The 14,717-nt window shown below is 38.1% G+C and overlaps 1 protein-coding gene across 1 annotated transcript in view; it reads right to left on the reverse strand.

Moving 5' to 3' along the window:
- Positions 1-14,717, reverse strand: part of SGCD (sarcoglycan delta) — a 952,032-nt gene that overhangs the window by 822,258 nt on the left and 115,057 nt on the right. The window lies entirely within an intron of this gene.

Genomic DNA, 14,717 nt, shown 5'->3' on the forward strand with positions numbered 1-14,717 from the left:
TGTATAGAGTGTATATATATATATGTTCGTGTGTATGTAGGTGTTGTTTTGATTTCTTTTTTAGTATATTTCCTCTGTTTCATTTTAGATCATTTTTGTTTTTATTGCTATCTTTAAGTTCATTAATATTTTTTTCTGCCATGTTTAATCTGTTGCATTTCCACCCATCATATTTTTCATCTCTAATGTTTTAATTTCCTTGTCTCCAAGTTTTGGCCATATTAAATACATAACATAATTTATGTAACATAATGTTACAATTCTGTATTATATTAATGATATAATATACAATATAATTTAAGTAACATTCAAAGTATATTAATATAATATATATTATAGTATAGTATAGAGGCGCCTGGTTGGCTCAGTGGGTTAAGCCTCTGCCTTCAGCTCGGGTCACGGTTTTGTGGTCCTGAGATCCAGCCCTGCATTGGGCTCTCTGCTCAGCAGGGTGCCTGCTTCCCCCACTCCCCACCTGCCTCTCTGCCTACTTGTGATCTCCCTCTCTCCATTAAATTTAATTTAAATATATATATATAACATATTATAGATATTATAGATCTACAAAATCTTTTCTGTATCCTACCATGATCAATCTTTTCTCTTGCTCCTTGTACATATGGAGTGTAGTTACAACTCTTTAAATGTACTTGTCTACTAAAGATCCCTGGAGTTCTTCAATCTCTGTGTAACTCTCTCCTGTCCTGTATTCTACTTTGCAAATTTGAGCTGTCTTGGCCTCACTGGGCTCCTGATTCTATTTCCTCTGCTCACTCTGCCTAGTTTTTTCCACCCATGAAATCGATCCCAGAAACTCAATCCAGGTAGTAAATTGGGACAAATGTAGAGGTTGCTTACTTGTTTCCTGTTTCTCATGCATCATCATGACTTACTGCCTATTGTCCAAGGTCTTGAAAAATCCTGTTTCATATATTTTGTATGCCCCCTTAGTTGTCTCAAGTGAGAGAATAAGTCTCATACCTGTTACTCCATCCTGGCTGGTATTGGAAGTCTTTGTAAATATCTTAATTTTTGCTGCACATTAAGACACCAATGATTCATTGTGGATACAGTGTGTACAAGAACAAAAAGTCCCTGTACCCCCAATAAAGAGGCATAGCCTCAAAGAAAAGGCCTTGGTTTTCTATCTAAAAAGTGGCAAATATATGTATATTTATAGGCTTTAAGTTAAATTATTTGATGTATCAATATAGCACGTTTGATTGTTTCATCAACTGTTGCTGATTATGTCAGACAAAAGATCTGATTTTAAACATATATCAAGGTATCTTGCAAAGATTCTACCTAATTCCTGTACAGAAATCTAGCACAGGGACTAGATCAGGAGTTTGCGGCCGTGTCTGCACATTAGCTTCCCCTGGAGAACCTTAAAAAGATGTTTCGATGCCTGAGCCCCACCTCAAACCACCTGAATGAAAATCTGTGATGGCTAGCCCTAGCCATCTGTGCTTTTTTTAAAGATCCCCAAGTGATTTGGACACACTTTAAGAGTTGAGATTTATATACCTCGATCTTAGTAGGTGCTCAGTGAATGAGAGTTATTCATACTGATATCATTTACACTGGAAAGGAGACTGTCATGTAGAGAAATTACTTGCTACTGGGCAAGAGTATTGATGGGCTCTAATCCGCCATCTGCAGTCAAGAAGTGGTATCATTCTTCGGTCTGAGTGTGTCAGGTAACAAAATAATAATAATGACTTTTCTGCTTATAGCTCAAGATGGCTAGGAGGAATAAGAAAATAATCTCAGATCTGAGACTTCTAACTATACCTCTTTTTTTATAGATGAGAAAATTGAGGACAGAGAGGCTAATGGATTTGCCCAAGGCAATCATGGCTAGTTAAAAACAGGGGTAGAACCACAACCCTGGGGCTATGGGTTGAACTACGTGCCCCCCCAAAAGATTGTTGAAGCCCTAACCCTCATTACTTCAAAATGTACCCTTGTTTGGACAGAGTGCAGCAGAGGTAATTAGTTAAGGCGAAGTTTATGGAATACAATGAAACCCTGATCCAATATGGTGAGGGTCCTTAGAAGAAGAGGGCCATGTGAAGACAAGAACGCAAAGAGAATGCCATGTGGCAACAGATGATTGGAGTGGTGCATCTACAAGCTAAGAATGCTGGCAAACCACCAGAAGCTAGGAAGAAACAAGGAGTAACCCTCCCCCAGGGCCTCTAGAGAGAGCAGAGCCCTGTCAATACTGTGAGTCTGGACTTCTAGACTCCAATTATTGTGTCTTAAAACACCTAATTTGTGCTATTTTTTATGGCAGCCCTAGGATACTAATATACCAGGTTGCTGCCTCAGAGTCTTTTCATTATACAGTTGGCTTGTCTCACACTATATGTGCTTTGTAAATCGTAAAACTTCAAAATTTATGTTATTATTTCAATTGGTCTTCAATTTGTTTCAAGAGTACAGTTTTGTTTCCTGTAATCGGTTGTAAGCTTTAAAAAAAAAAAAAGGTTTCATTTATGTGCTGAGAAAAAGAAACAGAGATAGTGACAGAGAGAGCACGAGTGGGGAGGAGAGGAAGAAAGCAGCAGCCTGGGCAGGGGGCCTGACTCAGGGCTCAGTCCCACTCGGGGCTGGACCCCAGGACCCTGGGATCATGACCTGAGCTGAAGGCAGATGCTTAAATGGCTGAGCCACCCAGGTGCTCCTGGTTGCAAGCTTCTTAAGAGTAAGAAGCACACCCCATAGAGCATAGTCCTTGAAGGAATTCATTGAAAACATAGTATGTATTCAGATACTATGGCTTGAAATAGGATACAAATAAAACTCATAAAAAAAAATGTCAAAGTCACCAAAGACCTTATGGAAGTTGAGAAACTGATTGTTAATGAGACCCAGTCTCCATATGGCATTTTATTTAGGCTAAACATATGGCTTTACACTTTGGGAGATTGAATTTCAATGTAATATACAAATATACTACAACATAAGAAACACACTGTGATACATTAGCTGAAAATATCTCAACTGCTGCTCTATCATTATATAAATGTAAAAGCTTTTATTCCATTAATGTTGAATTCTAGTGTGGGTTCCGTATTAATCATGTATCATCTTCTCCAGCAAAGCAAATTTTTGGAAAGATAACTGACTCAGTGTGGGTTTCCCCAGAAATCAACCTTGATATAAAGGATCCCAGGGTAAGTAGTTTACTTGGGAAGTGAATGGCTGGTCGGGGAAGGAGGGGAGCAATATAGGAAAGGGAAAGCAGCGAACAAAGGGTACATTAGCCAGCAAATACACTATCATCATGGACTCAATGCTTCTGGAAAACCCTGGAACCTAGCAGAGCAGCTAAGAGTGATCTCATTTTAGGGTTGAGGGACCTAAGGTATGTATTACCACTCCCATCAGTCATTAATTGAGAGTTGCTGAAGGAGCATGGGTGTTCACCCTCTGACACTTCTTGCTTCAAGTGTGGGTATGGTAGTCCAAGAAGGAGCAAGGCAAACCTTCAAGCCAAGAAACAGAGAGTGGCAGTCAATGAGGGTCTGGAACGTTTTACGACGGTTAGCCTGAGGAGAAGCAGCAGTAAAAAGAAAGTGGCGGGCAGAACACCACAGAAATTCAGAGCAGGATCTTTGAAAATCTGAAACCCTTGGTTCAAGTCGTAGTGCCAACCGTGACCAAGAGTTGACCCTGGGTAAATGACTAAACTTTTCTAAAGTTTCTTTATTCTCTCCACATAAAATAATGACAAACAACAGTAATACTGGCCTCCGGGTAGTTAAACAAGCATTAAATGACTCAGTGTAAGTAAAACTCTGTTACAGTGCCCAGCGCAATCAATGCTTGATGACTACCAGCCCCCATTATAATAATTTATATTATTACTGTATTTAAAGTTATGAATTTTGTATGAAGCATGCTATTCACATTCAGAGATAAGGGTACATCAATATGGGAAGGTCCTCACTTGAGCATTTTTATTCTGGGTTTTGATTCAAATATTACCAAATGTACTAGACAGAAGTCTTCACCATAGAGGAATAATTTGTTGTTTTGTTCTTAACGGCTAAAAAATTCTTTCTAAAAACTTGAATCTGTATAATCTACCTGTAATCAAAACAGCTTAAATAAAATATAAGAGCTATACTCCAAGGTGAAGTATCAGTAGAAATTAAAACTAATTTTTTTTAACCTAAGAAAGAGAATCATTTCTTAGGAGAAAAGTATAAAAATCTTAACTCTCTATATAAAAACACACCAAAGGGGTAACAAAAAATGGAATGAAATGATAACATAAAATCTGGATAAAATTGTAATTTTGAGCTGTAGTTCTCCATCTAGGGTGATTCTTTTCCCATCTCCCCAGAGGACATTTGGCTATGTCTGGTAACATACTTTATTCTCAGAAGTGAGGGTGGGGACTATGCTACCAGCATCTGGTGACTGAAGGCCAGACCTGCTCCCAAACATCCTACAATACAAGGAAACCCCACTCCTGAGGCTGTGCTTAAACTGAAGGAATCCTGATTTAGAGTTAATATTATACTGTCATAAATCACTGGAGTCTCTAAACAATAAACACTCCTGATATGCAAGTGTTTCTCTAAATCATAAAATACAGTATACTTTTTAAATGTTAAAAAAGGGGGGGCTTCCTATGACAAGAAGTACACATCAAGAAGCCTTGAATATGGACTCTGAAAAACAATCTGAGGGGTTTGAAGTGGGGGGGGTGGGAGGTTGGGGTACCAGGTTGTGGGTATTATAGAGGGCACGGATTGCATGGAGCACTGGGTGTGGTGAAAAAATAATGAATACTGTTTTTCTGAAAATAAATAAATTGAAAAAATTTTAAAAAAAAGAATAAGTAAAAATCTTGAAAAAAAAATAAATAAGAAATTAAATTAAAAAAAAAAGAAGAAGAAGAAGAAGCCTTGAATCCTGAGTAGCACTCCCTACCATAAATTTGTTGTGTTTCCAGCTGCCAGATGAAAGCAATTTCAACAAGCCATCAACAAAGCCAGGTAATTAAAATGTTGGTATAGACATGACCTTGGTTAATTCACCCTGACTTGCAATAGCTAAAATGATGACAGAGAGGAACCCAGAGATTCTAATGTCAAAGCTGTGGCACATGGGGCTAAAATTTTCATTTTCAAATTATTTTAAGCAAAATGATGGTTTATTGCAACAACATATATTGCCTTTTGTTTTCATTAGTAAACCCTCTGGGAACTTGAACATAACAAGTACAAGCTAAACCTGATTACTTGGTTTATAGAACACAGAGAACATTATCAAAGAGCTAATGACAATGTCTATTCACTTAGAACTCTGAGCAACCTGCTGACTTTTAATCAAGTTTTAAAGGTACAAGAACAAAATAAAAATTGAGAATGAATGTTTTTACTCCCAACTACTGGAAGGTAAAGAGGCTTGTCGACAATTGTTCAAATAATATCAGAACCAAGATTAGAACTTGTAAGCAGAGAAGCAAACACATTTTCAGCAAGGCAATTTTTTTCCTAACCGACAAATTCCACCAAACTCAACAAGAAACTGTGATCCAAATCCATTTTTTCTACTAAAATTGCTTTGTTACAGCACAGTTGTAGCAAGACTAAAGAGCTCAAAACACATTTTCTTCTCTAAACAAGCTAAATAAGATGAGATCCAAGGATGTAAGCACACTGAGTTTTCAATTTACTAAATATATGTTAATGCATGCTAATAATAAACCCTTAAATAACAGTACTAAAACTATTTTCATTTCCCTGATGTTTCTATCCATTACACTATAACTGGAATTCTTCCCATCTTAAGGTTTGGACATTTAGCATACTGAAACCCAAAATGAAATCAACTGACTCAAGTCAGAGAAGAATTACTAAAAGCATCTGTCAATTCATATAAAACGTAAATATCAGTGAGACGAAAAATGTCATTTTGATGTCAAGATCCAGACCCTATGAAATGGGACTTTTCCCCTATCACCCAGACAACCCTGCCTCCAGCACTTAAAAATGCACTGAGCTGTGATTTAGCATCTGGGATGGAAGACATCGGCACATTAAGGCCAATGAACAACAATGAAAAGAAGTGTGCAGAAAATTTATTATTCTACCACAGTGAAAGGGTGAATTGTAATTTTTCTAAATTCTTCTCTCCTTCACTTTTCTTCTTCCCCAAAGATAACATTCATGCATTTGACCAGCACAGCTTTCAGTGAACTATATTTTAACAGGAAAAATTCACATCCCAGTTTGGTCCATTCTCCTTTGTCTTTGACAATTAATCCTTATGGGGGAGGGGAAAATGAGTCTTTAAAATAATCTTATTTACAACAGAGTAATTGTGATAGAAGTTCTGTTAATACCTTCAAGAAGTCCCCATCACAAATACATGCCAAAAAACAGAAAGCATATGAGTTCGCAAGTCTTCAACTTGTCAAAAAGACCAATCTACACCAAACAAAAACTTTGAACTAATAATAAGGCCATCATCAGCACAGCTTTGAGTCCATTAACAATCTCCAAAGTGTTGGACGACCTGAAACACTGCATTTGTTCAATGATCTGAATGCTAAGTGATAGCATGATTAGAGAAAACATATTGCCAGGAAAAAGAAGCTTGAGAAATAATGGGATTATTTTTAGGTGGAAGTAGACATGGTTCTTTAAACATCAAACCATGAAAATATTTTTTCACTGAACTTTGAAGAGTTTAGAGGGAGCATGAACAATGTCCACTTGCTCTGCTGCCCATCGTTATCCAGGACCGGGGCTTTTCATTTAGTCCTCTGAGCTCCTCTCATGATCCTGGCTCTGGGGGAGAAGCTCAGGTTGCCCAAATGAAAATGGCAACTGAACGAACACCCAATCTCAGACAATTGAGAGGCGATACAGGCAGATGGATAAGAACACATATGTGTGGTCACAACAGATGATGGGCATGTGGACAGGATGGTAAGGGACAGTGTTGATGGAGCTAGGATACAAACCCAAGAAGTCTGTATCAAGATGCCATTCAGTGCAACACCATGAGAAGCTACTTCCCACTGACTGGCACTGAGGATGGAAGAAGTGGCTCTCCAAAGAAAAGCAAAATGGTGGTACCGAAAGGAGGGATGGATTCTAGGCAGGCAAGATCAGTAGAGGTCCACGTAACCAGAATGATTTATTCAAGTAGAATACGTAGGGAAGAACCTTTTAGGCAAAGGGGTAACACTTTATAAGGAATTGTGCTTTTGCAACAGTACCACCGGGGCCACTTTTCACTGACATGCAGGTAGGCTGCCAGGGCCAGAACCTCCACACCAGCTAAGGACACCACTGACCATTAGCATGGGTCATTAACATCGGTTTCCTCCACTGGCTGAGGTTTCTGTCACAGGAAAGACCAAAGACACTGCTGGACCCTCCAATGATGAATTGCTCAAAGCAGCCAGAAAAATAACAAAAAAGAAAAAAATATCAGCTCTCAGTTGAAACCGCCTTTGCTTTATCCCTACAACAAATTCCTTTCTCTTTCATCCAAGAACACAATCAACTCCCCAGATACTGTGTTCCTCTGGAAAGCTGGAAGATACAGTCTTTTCATAAGTTCAGATCATTCAATTGATGTGGATCTTGAAAATATTACAGATTAATCCCAAAGAACACACTGTGTTTTGCCATATTCATGTCAGATTTGTAAGTCAAAGCCTTAAGTTGATATGTGTGACTAACACAGGCAAAAGACGGGATGGAAAATGAATTTCTCAGAAAGAGAAAGATACCAGCTGCTTGGAACTGTAATTAGTAAAGCTTCTAATTAACTGGCACTCCAAAAATAGAAGAAATCAGATACAATATATATCCTCTGACAATAATAAAAATCACAGCTCATTTATTAATGTAACAAGGCCTCCACACCCCATTGATTTCCTGTGATTTTATCAGAATCTGCTTTCAAGCAAAACAAAACATACAGATAAATATTTCCAGTTCTACTTCCATCTCTTCCAACAGATTGAGACTTCCTTGAAGGCAGGAATTGTGTCTCATGCAACTTTGTATCCCTTAGAATGTGGTGACAACCACACAAAGGGAATGAGAAGGGCAAGGTCAAGGGCAAAGTTAAGAGAACAGCCAAGAACACCAAGGGACAGACAAACCTAGCAAGTGTTATCACTGGGCCTGCCACACCACCCACTATGGTTTCTCTGTAATCACTCAGCAAACATTTGTGGAGCTGCGCCCCAGTGGACTTGAGTCCCATGACTGATAGGCAGTACAGTCTCCTTTGATATTTCTTAGTTGGCCTGCAATGTCACTTTTGATCATTTTATCAATTCACCATCCTTTCATCAGCCAAAGCAGAACAGGCCTACTCTCATCCTCTTATTCTGGCACAGGCTGCCGCATGAGTGAATTCTGTGTGTGTGTGTGTGTGTGTGTGTGTGTGTGTGTGTTTCTTGAGGTCACTGCAAAAAATTTTTTCTTGTTTCTTCCTCCCTGCAGGCTCTTAAGTCAAGGCAGGTTTCAGCAATATCACCAGCCCAGTAAGGATTCTTGGATAAAAGAGCTGTCTGCCCAAGCTCCTCAATTTATCAGAGCCTTCAGACATGAAAGAGTAAACCAATTCCTAGTCAGCAAAGTTGCACGACAGAAAAAAAACAAATAAAACCATCAAATGGATTACATACAAGCCTTGAATCCAAAATTAAAGAATATGGGGAAACAAGGTACTTAATCAATTAGAGTGAGCCCAATATTCTCTTTATAGCCAGAAACCAACCAATTAAACAAACAGCAAATAACAAGCATTCAGTTCCTGATATTTATATAGCAAATGATACGGTCATTCATTCTAATGTCCCAGTTTAAAGTTTCTGGCTTTAATTCTTCAAATGTATTGAATCAGAATCATTAATTTTTTTAACTCTTGTCAATTCATTCAACGTCATTTTCTTCCACAGAATCAGACATTAGCTTTGTACCTTCACTAAATTTGTACTTCAGCCAGTTAATGGTACTTAAAAGGGAGAGGTGGCACTTGGGGTATCTATTAACATATCTAAGCTATTCTGTGCTGTGTGATATAATGGAATGATACAAACAAAATCCATGTCTATATTAATGCAAAAGCAACATATTTGATGCCTTTTTACCATACTCTACCCCTGTGTAATCCAAAGAGCTACTCAAATAAGAATTGCACAGTTAATGCCATTATGTTCTCCTGATTAATCAACAACTTTCTAGAAACTTATAGGAGAAAGCTAAGTTTTAAGTATAGCCATGACCTGGAAAGAGACCACAGGCACATGTGATGAAAATGTATTTCTGAAAATCTTTCTTGGGATTGTATCTAATACGACTGATAGGTATGATCTCTCACATAAGGCATCTCACCCCATCAGGTGTTTCCTAGATATAGACTGAGCACTTTCAGTATTAAAAATTAGCATTTTCTGTTTGGCAGTATTTTGGTTAGTGGGCTCAAATACCTATACGCTATGGACTGATGGTGGATATGTGAACAGGTAGGGGGGAAACAAACATGAGCTTCTCAAAATTCATGTTATTTCCAGGAGCAACTTTCACACTGGAAAGATCTGATTTCCATTACAACATTAATTAAATTAAGTGTACAAAACTTGAGGACATGATCTGATGACCATTGTTTACATCACTGGGTGATCTGGTCTTTTTAATCCATTATAAAAATACTACTTGCAGAAATCTGTTTGCCACTAGGAATTTAATAAGGGAGATCTTATGACAAAAGTGAACTTGTTCATGATGAAAACTAATTGAAAATGGTGCTATGTTAGCTATGCACTAATTAATTCATTCACACACTCATTCATTCATCAATTATTTATTGAATACATTCGATGACCAGACCTTACATAAATAAAGTTAAGGAGGCATGGTTTCTTCCCTTCTTATTTCTTTCCTTTGTTTTTCACTTTGAAAAGCATATTAAACATCTGCTATAGCAAAACACTGTAGGAAGTGCCACCATGGAGATGAAGGTAGGACACACATCCCTTACTCTCACTGATTTCTCAAACAGCTGGGGGAAAATGCTACATAAACAGCTTTTATAATAGAGGGATGAGCAAGCACTAGAGAAAGGTGCTGTCAAAACAAACATCTAAGGCAGCGGAGGAAGAAATTTATGTGTCTGAGAATGGAACATTGAACTTGACCAGATAAAGATGAGAGGCTTTCAGCAGCTAAGAACAGTCCATGCAAAGGACTACATTTGCAAGGGTGTGGAAGTGTGAGATTACACATGTTCGCAGAGTGATGTTGTTGAGCGACGTCCTAACCCATGCTTTTTCCATCCAGACTTCCTTTTTGCTCTGGCACCATCCCCTTTCCAGGCCCTGAGATGTGATAACAGAGATGCCAAATTTTGGGGGTTTTGCCCCAAAGCCACCATCCAGGTGACACACAGGTACTACTATATGACCCATTCAGTCTCTGCGCAAGTGTCCTCTGACCCTACCTTATTTTACTTCATAGCACTCACTCCACCTTAAGAGTATTTCTTTGCTTATTATCTGTCTCTCCCCACACTATCTAGAACACAAGCTGCATGATACTGGGGTACCTGTCTTCTTTGTAGCTTCATTCCATCTACTCATTTGTTCCTTTAATCAACTAAAGTTATCTGAGCTGCAAGTACATGAATGATACTGTACTAAGAACTGGGAGTATAAAGATGAATGAGACAGCATTCCTGCTTTTGAAGACTGTATCATTCATAAAGGGGGTGGGTGTTTATCTATTTTCCATTACAATCTACTCCAAAACTTAATGGCTTGATACAAATTATTATTATATTTCATGATTCTACTGGTCAAGAATTAGGACAGAGGATAGAAGGAATAAGCTCATTTCTGCTCCATCAGGTCTGGGATCTGAGCTAAAATGGTTTTGCGAGGGTCTGGAACAAGTGAGGACTGACTGTGCAGCTACTCTGATCATATGGTCTTTCCATTGATGTAGTTTGAATTTCATTACAGCAAGGAGGCCTCAGGGTATTGAATCTCTAATGCTGGCTCAGAACTCCTGGAGGTCAAAGTAGAACATGCCAGTCCTTTTAAAGGTGAGGCCAGAACTACCCTAGCCTCACTTCCATCGCACTTGTCAATGACATTGCAAGCTAGTCCAAGGTGAAGGAAAGAGATCCATCCCTCAATAGGAAGAGTGTCAAAAAACTGACAGCATCTTTCAACCACTACAGTGACCCAAGCCTGGGCCTTGAGGCAAAATACAAAGCATCAATAGGGCAGCATGCTGTCATCAAAAGTAAGACCTCATTGTCTGACAAACATGATTTTGAGTCCTGAGTCCACTATGTACTAACTAGATATGTGACACTGGGTAAACTATTTAACCACTCTGAATGTTGTTTCCTTATCTGTCAAAACGAAACTGTAATTACACCCAGCTTCATATATCTTTTCTAAAAAGGAGGTGAGATTTCATTCACACACACACACACACACACACACACACACACACTTGCAGACACTTGCAGACACATGCATACACATCCACAGACACAGAGCACACACCTGGCCCAGACATTGGGAGAGGGCAAACACTCAAGGAAGGTTAGTTGCTGTTCTCATTAACAATAGTACAAATAGGGGCACCTGGGTGGCTCAGTGGGTTAAGCCTCTGCCTTTGGCTCAGGTCATGATCTCAGGGTCCTGGGATCAAGCCCCACATCGGGCTCTCTGCACAGCAGGGAGCCTTCTTCGCCCTCTCTCTCTGCCTGCCTCTCTGCCTACTTGTGATCTCTCTCTCTCTGTGTCAAATAAATAAATAAAATCTTAAAAAAAACACAATAGTACAAATAAAGTAAATATGACCATTTCATGACTCAATAATCTTACATGCCATATTTTCAAATATATTCTTTTGAATAATCACATCTACAAAGATGACTGAAAACAATGGAATTCTTTTTGAACAAAAAAATCAAACTTAGTTACCAGCAGCTCAAGGAAAGGTTGAATATTAAACAAAACAAAAAAAGGCAAGGTCCACATAATGGTGTCCTAGAAGAAATAAAATAGATCTAAGCAGGCAGTAGCATTATAAGAAAAATATTATTTCCCACGTCTCTTTACTCTGTATTGTGCAGAGATTCTGAACCAATTCTCTTAGAGATTAAAAGAAGTGCGGGAGAGCACAATGAGATGGCAGTCATGGGTTTGTGGCCAAAGTGAGTATAAATTCTTAGAACCAAAGAGAAATCTCTTTGGTGAATCAGATAAATGACTTTTAAAAATCACCTTCAAGTTTTACAGGGAATCAGAACATAACAACATGGATAAAAGTCCTCTTCTAACCACAAGTGATGACAATGGGAGAAACAGAAAGAAGAAATAGCTGAAAAAGCCTCCACCCAATTTTTAAGTGTATCTGTTAGCACAAACACATAAGGAATTCAGAGTGTTCAAGAGTATATCCTTCATTTTGGAATTTTACTCACTTTAAATAATCTATATCATCAAAAATCTAAAGGAAACCACTACAAAGTGGCTGATTTCATATTCTTAGACTGAATGGTGTATCTGGGCAAAGAGATGGATGAGCTAGTAACACTCTAATTGTATTTGAAACTATAATAAAATTAGCATCACCAAATTCTTGTCTTTATGAAAAATACCCTGATTTCCTCAAGTCACCAGAAGTAATCATCAATAAAATTCCTAAGAGAGGCTTCAAGGTTCCAGTTACCACTTCTTGATGGAGATGATGCTCAGAATGCTTGTTATACGCATAGGCATTATCTTCCATGGGAGGCCACAGAGCCAATTGCTTTGCCAAACAGAATACATGTTCTATTCTTCTCAGGTTTATATGTGAAATTAAAAAAAAAAAAAAAAAAGGGCAAACCTATACAGACCAAAGCACGTGGCCAAGAGGCCAAGAAACATGAGGAATCCAAAGAAATGGGTAAATTCCTAAAAACATATAACCTCCCAAAACCAAATCAGGAAGAAATAGAAAATCTGAACAGACTATTACCAGCAATGAAATCAAAGCAGTAATAAAATAACTCCCAACAAACAAAAGTCTAGGACCAGATGGCTTCATCACAGGTGAATTCTACCAAACACTGAAAGAAGAGTTAATACCTATTTTTCTCAAAGTACTCCAAAAAATAGAAGAGGAAGAAAAGCTTCCAAATTCATTCTATAACACCAGCATTACCCTGATACCAAAACCAGATAAAGAAACCACTAAAAAAGTGAACCACAGGCTAGTATCTCTGATGAACATAGATGTGAAAATCCTCAACAAAATATTAGCACATTGGGGAGCCTGGATTCATTCCATTAAGAGTCTGACTCTTGATTTCAACCCAGGTCATGATCTCAGGGTCATGGGATAGAGCCTGGTACTGGGCTCCATGCTCAGCACAGAGTCTGCTTGAGATTCTCTCTCCTTCTCCCTCTGTCCTTCCCTGCAGCTTGAACTCTCTCTCTCTCTCTCAAATAAGTAAATAAATAAATAGATTATTAGCAAACCAAATCCAATAATACCTTTAAAAAATCATTTACTGTGATCAAGTAGAATTTATTCCCAGGATGCAAGGGTAGTTTGATATTCACAAATCAATCAACTGTGATACATTACATCAACAACAGAAAAGATTAAAAATCGTATGATCATTTCAATAGATGCGGAAAAAGCATTTGATGAAGTACAACATCCATTCATAATAGCTGTCAGCAAAGTAGGTTTAGAGAGAATGTACCACACACAATAAGGGCCAAATATGAAAAACCCACAGCTAATATCATACTCAATGGGGAAAAACTGACAGCTTTGCCTGTAAGGTCAGAAATAAGACAAAGGTGTCCACTCTCCCAACTTTTATTCAACTTAGTACTAGAAGTCCTTGCCACAGCAATCAGACATCCAAATTAGTAACAAAGAAGTAAAATTTTCACTACTTGCAAATAATATGATGTAAGATACAATAATCAATGTACAGAAAGCTGTTGTATTTCTATACACCAATAATGAAGTCACAGAAAGAGAAATTAAGAAAATCCCATTTCCAATTACACCAAAAATAGTAAGATACTTAGGAATAAACCCAACCAAAGAGATGAAAGACCTGCACTCTGAAAACTATAAAACACTGATGAAAAGAATTAAAGACCACACAGACAAGGAGGAAGCATTAAATTGGCCCCATACTCATGTGCCAACCCAGAGCTGCCAGGAGAGGGGAGGAGATATGAAAATAAAGTTTCTGCACAGCAAAGGAAATAATCAGCAAAACTAAAAGACAACCTACAGAACAGGAGAAGATATTTGCAAATGATATATCCTATGAAGGATTAGTATCCAAAACATATAAAGAACTTATACAAATCAACACCTGAAAAACATAGAATCCAATTAAAAAACGGGCAGAAGAAACGAACAGACATTTCTCCAAAGAAGACAGACAGAGGGCCAAAAGACACATGAAAAGATGCTCAACAACACTCATCATTGGGGAAATGCAAATCAAAACCACCATGAGATCTGACCTCGCACTTGTCAGAATGGCTAAAGTCAAAAACAGAAACAAGTGTTGGTGAGGATGTGGAGAAAAAAAAACTCTTGTGAACTGTTTGTGGGAATACAAATTGGTGAAGCCACTGTGGAAAACAGTACAGAGGTTCCTCAAAACATGAAAAACAGAACTACCATGTG

Source organism: Mustela erminea, chromosome 3 (assembly GCF_009829155.1).
Source record: "Mustela erminea isolate mMusErm1 chromosome 3, mMusErm1.Pri, whole genome shotgun sequence".
Lineage (NCBI taxonomy): Eukaryota > Metazoa > Chordata > Mammalia > Carnivora > Mustelidae > Mustela > Mustela erminea.